The sequence below is a fragment of the Channa argus genome, chromosome 8, assembly GCF_033026475.1.
Source record: "Channa argus isolate prfri chromosome 8, Channa argus male v1.0, whole genome shotgun sequence".
NCBI classification, from domain to species: domain Eukaryota; kingdom Metazoa; phylum Chordata; class Actinopteri; order Anabantiformes; family Channidae; genus Channa; species Channa argus.
Genome location: NC_090204.1, coordinates 17,896,241 through 17,902,265, shown reverse-complemented (window position 1 = coordinate 17,902,265; position 6,025 = coordinate 17,896,241).

Here is a 6,025-nt window from a genome sequence, read left to right as displayed (position 1 = left end):
ACCAGACGTGGTTTGTTAAATCAACATCATATAGACATTGACAAAACAATGCCAAAAAAATGATGTCAAGGAATTTATTTGATTTCAGCAGTAGTAGTACTAAAGAACAATTGTGCTAAAGACGATTCTTTTAAGTTTAGAGCTTAAGTATTCAGGCACTTATTGGCTTTAAAACCACAGTAGCCATAGTTTATTCCACTGATGTCCATCTTAATATATCACTTTTTATGTAATATATGTAATATATGATCATACAAAATAATAAGGCTTTTATACAGTTTTGTTTAGTTGATTATGAAGTTACCTACAAATCAAGGCAAATTTATTTTTATATCTGTTTAATGAACCTTTTTATTACATATTAGATGTTCATGACAAAAAACAACTACTTTGTCTTACAAGTGAGTTTGAGTTTTAAAGGCGACTCCTAAATACGACCTGCTGTACATATATGTGTGTAAGTGTATCTTTTGCATGTTTATGTGGTCAGTGCAAACCAACTTTTTTGACCTTTTGTTGGTCCTGAGATGCAGATAGATAGCCAGTGTTAAAGACGTCTCAGCCAGAAACACATATTTTCCTTAATAAAAATATAGCAGTCTGGCCATTTACACTCACAGCACTGTAACTTACATTCACTTTGAAGTCTCTACAAAATTTTCAAAGATTTCTTAATGTAGCTTTCTTTCATTACAGGGGAACAACAGACAGAATTTCCCTTACTTTACCAGACTGACCAGTGTGTTGATATGTTTTTGTAATCCAGAATTGTATGACTGCGGTTTTCTTTGTTTCATGCTTGTGGTATTTCCCCACAATGTCATGGCCCAGTTAGAGATCTAAAAACTCATTAGTGCACTTGTGCCAGGGCGATAATGATAACAGGATCCGGTTGAAATGACCTGGCCCATTAAATGATAAATACAGATAGTAGAGCATAAGTTCCATGCAATTCAATATCTGCAACACTCTGAAAAGATGAAGTATAAATCTGCTGGCGTCTTTACTTAGAAATACTGACCCAGAAACAGCTCATGCATTGAAAGATTGAGTGGAGTTTGGAAGTTTAGTTTAGAAAGTTAAGTCAGTGCGCCCCCTTGTGATTACAAAGCCATGTGAGGTTCTTTCAATGCTGGACGTTTCTGGTCCTAAGTAAAGTTTTTCAATTACTGTTTTGCAGAAAAAAAGATTCTGCTACGGTTCTCTTATTATTTTACTCTTAAGCCCTACAGGATGCACATACACTGCTCTCTGGTTTAGACAGAGTAAATTTGCTGTGAAGTACGCAGACGAGGATTTCACAGAGGCTTTAACAGAAGAGTAACAAACTTGTGGCTCCTCAGAAGCGGAAATAAAGGGGGAAATGACACTGCCTGCTCCTTAATGACAATATGTAAAATACTTTAGTCGTGCAGTCCTGGTTTAACCTGGTTTAATCTCCATCCTCTTTGCTACACACTTCCATTCTGGATCTATTAAAAAGCTGATCAGTACGTGACAATGATGTGTGTTTTTTCCTGACCCTAGAAAGCAGCCATAGTAAAAACACAAAAACAAAGATGATCCGAGATGAGTGTTGGTAAAGGTGAACCCAATTTAAGCACTTTATGTGCTGACAGGCAACTTAAAATGAAACATAGGCTTCAATGAATTCATAAACCACCAGCTTGTGGTAATCTTAAATGTTAAAGTCCTGATGCTGAAACAGATAAATACTGATTGATTGCAGAAAATCAATTGGCAACTATTCTGATCATTTGTTTTAAATGTCAAAAACGGTCGGTTTACAGGTTCTTTTAAATGCAGTTTTCCTTTGTCCAGTGCTGTAGACTGAATGTGTTGACAGTTCACAAAACAAACAATATGATGATAAATGATGAGAGAGAGAGTGTTTTGCTTGAATTTGGATGTTAAACTAAGCAAAGCAAACACTAGTGCATTCTGTAGTGTATAATGTGTGTGTGGAAAATCAATCTTCTTGACAAACATACAAACTGTGATTACAGTATACTTTTGTTTTATGTTTGACCTTCTACCTATCTTTACAAAAAACCTAGCTGTGGCTTCCTCCCCCACATGATGTCCTGATGGTTTTCCCCTGCAGGCCAATGAGTCCACAGAGGCAGACACGTGGCACAGACACAGTCAGCAGAAGGCGGTATTATCACTGAGGTGAGGCACAAAGCACTTATTGTCACAGATGGATGTCATACACATTGGATCTCCTGGGGAGATGAGAGGGATGCTGAGGGGAAATTCAGCTGGTTTTTCTGGACACAAAACAGTGATTGGGCTTTGTGAGCAGTGGAGCCCAGCTTCTGTCTTGGCAGCTTTGCTCAGTCAGCCTGTTAAAGCAGGAGTTAAGCTGTATGAAAGAGCTCAACTACAGGCAGAAACATGGACAGGAGCAGAAGTGATACAGAGCTTGTGGGTGTACATATTGGGCCTCTTTCATCTTGTTCATCTTCCAAGTTGAAAGAAAAGCTGATAATAGAAACTCAGTCACTTCCTGGCTGTGAGCAAAATGTTTCTGCAAAAATGAACACGCTGAAGCCGATTTCGAAACAGGAAATAACATAACACTGTCAGTCGTCTAGCATCAGAATACACACATCACTTTGCCAAGAAAAACTTGTCTTGCCTGTGTCTTTCAAGCTTGATTCCTTTTCTTATTCATATAAATATGTGGCTAATAAACTTAATTAGACATTCAGAAGAAAGCTGATACTGACAAGACTGGAATGAAATGACCTAATGAATGAAAACCCCTGATTTGGCATCTGGGTAATCTACAGCCCAAATAACAAAAATGGCCGTATAACAATTTGTTTGTCTACAGTGTATAGATGTGATGAATGAGAACATGATCAGAAAGGACCTTTAGAGGGAGACAAATGAGAGCATATCATTTGAAGCAACACTCATGCAGGATAACAATAGGTGCAGCAACAGGTGGCAGGGACTAACGATACATAATTAAATTCAACAGCTCTTTTCATTTTATTCGGGAGATTTCACTGTGGATTAAAAGCTCAAAAGATTATCCTCCGCTTCATTTGTGAATGCAGATGGATGCATCGAGCTTTGTGTGGTGAATAGCTGCGCAGCTTTAATGTCACTTTAACACAAAGCATGTGAAATCATACTTTACACAATCTGTATGTTGTTTGGTTTATGTTTCCCATGTTCATTCCAACTCTTCTTACAGATGTCTTACATAAGATATCTTGCCTTCTGACCTTGTGGTAAAAAGTGTTCTTCCTGTAACTCAGTGTAAGTCTGAAGGTGGAAGTTATGACTCTCTAATCTGACCAGCTCAACTACAGCAATGCACATTATCTATTCTCCTGTGCAGCATTACTTTGCTTTGACATTATGTTCTGCTGCACCCTGTACTGATTTTAATATTGCATCAGTAAGCATCAACACCTCCAGCAGGGGACTCTCACGCCTCATGCCTTTGATGCGTAAGAGCACCTGAAAGGCAATGCGAAGGTGCACAGCAGCGAGGCATACTGACTGCTGTGCATGTGCCAGGGCTCTGGGTGTCAACCAAAACACCAGCTGTTTGTATTTTGTGATAGAAAGCAAAACCATTTATTCACTTTAAATCTCATTAAAGCAGCATCTGCAATCTCAATCTAAAAGTGCTTAATTTGTGGGATTTGTGCAGACGTTCTATACCATCAACTTGAACTAACCCAGCTGCTTGCTGTCTAGTTTAAGAAGAAGGACTGTATTAACAAAGCACATTTGTCTATATGCTAATCCAATTTTAATTAAATGTATTTGTTCAAGTACAGATTCTAAATTTCACTTTTCAATGAGTTTACTGACATTTGGGGGACGAGCAGTACCTTCATAATCTAAACTAAGATAAGCAATAACTAAATAGCTGTATTACAAATGTATTCACTAGAGGTGCAAACAGCAATTCAGAGGTCTTCAATCAGGCTGTAGCCTTCTGTTCTAGGAGCAGGTTGAGTCAGATGCAGTATGTGTGCTTACACTAAACAACAGCTGTGTATTTCTTTTCACTGCAATCATCCACAGCAATATCATTCAGCTATTGAATGCTTGCCCATCGTGTGTACTCATATATTTCCTCTAATTAAATAACTGATGGAAAGGATGGTTTTAACCTTCTCAGTGTCAATCAAACTGCACCTTGGCAGTTACTCTGGCTTCACCTCCCCCAGGACTGCTGTGTGTATCTGTGCCATTTTATCTGACTTTGATAAGGAAGCTGCCATGGAGGTAAATATATTCCTGTAGCTTCCTCTCTGAAATATGTCCTGTGCCAGCATGATGGATGTTCTCATTAACCTTCAGGCTGTGCTTGTATCTCATGCATAGATTTGGTCAATGGCAGAATATGTAGGTTCTATGCTAAAATTAAACTTTAAGGGTCTTATCATATTTTCAGGCCCAACGCATTAAATCAATGTTTGCTAAATTGTGTGCAACTAGTTATTTATAAATTTAATAATAATCAGCAAGGAGAACATTTATTTGTTTACCAGAACAAGTATGCTTCGTATGTATGTTCCTTCGTATGTTTCCTTTGGACCAACAAAAATAATTTGCAGAAATGAAACTAATATGATTTACTATAGTAGTGGAATCAATGCTGCTGTAATCATGAAAAACAAAATACAGACAATAATTGACACATTAAAAGCAAATAACATGAAATGTTGTTCATCATGGTTAGCTTAACCAAATATATAAAACATTATGCATGTAAAAAATTGCTTGCAAAAGTCTGGGTTAGTTCGGGCCAATGGCAGATTTTGTTGTTTTCGAAGAGAAAAAGAAGTAAATAGAATCTCTGCAACAAATAGGCATAAAATAATGCTTCAGACGGTAATTTACTGCACTACCTTTTACCTTTGCCCAAAGCATTAGGCTAGCAATAGTCTGCTTTGGCATTGTGTGGCAGTCAGCAGTGCAGCAAATACTGTGTGCTATAAAGGAAGAATGGATAGGCTGGTTTCTACAACAGGATAATAATCTGATCCTATAATAAATCAAAAATGACTAGAACAACTCTCACAGTCCACCGGCTTGAACATGATTGAAAATCTCCAGATCTTAACTATGCTGTGTGTGCAAGGCAGCCTAAAAATATCTCTGAACTTCAAGTGATCTGCTACAGTGGATAAAAATTCAGTAAAAGAAAGACTTCGAGCCAGCATCTGCAAGCTGTTGTATCTGCCAAAGAGGGTGTACTACATGCTTCCTTAATTTGTGCACACAAATATATGTTTGCCACTGATGTTTTTTTAACTCTTTCCTATTGTTATAGTATCATGAAATCCAATGTGAACTTGTAAACCTTAACCCATGAAAAAATGTTTTTGTACTAATGTCCATTTGTAGGGGTTGTAGCTTTTTACTTAATTTCACCTTAAAAATGTACCAAAAAATTTTAACCTGGAGTGCCAAAAACATTTAGAGTTTGCACTGTTCTTCCTCGTATACGAGCAATCATCAATAGTAATAAAGGTAAAACAGAATTTCTATGTTGAGTATGTTTACATGCACATTAATATCCCGTTTTTAATCTTATCCTGGAGTTGATATAAGTAGATGTTCAAATGCTAAAGCACCCCAGTTTTATCAGTGTTCAGGCCTCTAATCTATATTTTTTCTGGCCCTAATCCTTTGTCTACTTACATTGAAAATGCTACAATAATGTACATTGGATAGCCTATAAAATTTAATGCAGTTGTGGAAAGTAATTAAATACACCTCCTGAAGTACTCTATTTAAGATAAGCTAATCTCCTTTAGTCTTCAGTGCTTCCATTTGATAAAATACTCCACTTGGGTCCTGTTGTAATTGTACATACAATAAAACAGTACAGAATAAGAGCTTTCAGTTAAGGTTTGGGAAGCTTTGGGTCAGTTGGTAGAACAGTCGTCCACAAGACAAAGGATCAACGGCTTGACCCCTGGTTTCAGCTGCCCATGTTTGAAGGTGTCCTTGGATAAGACCCTGAGCCCTAAGTTGCCCCCAAGGT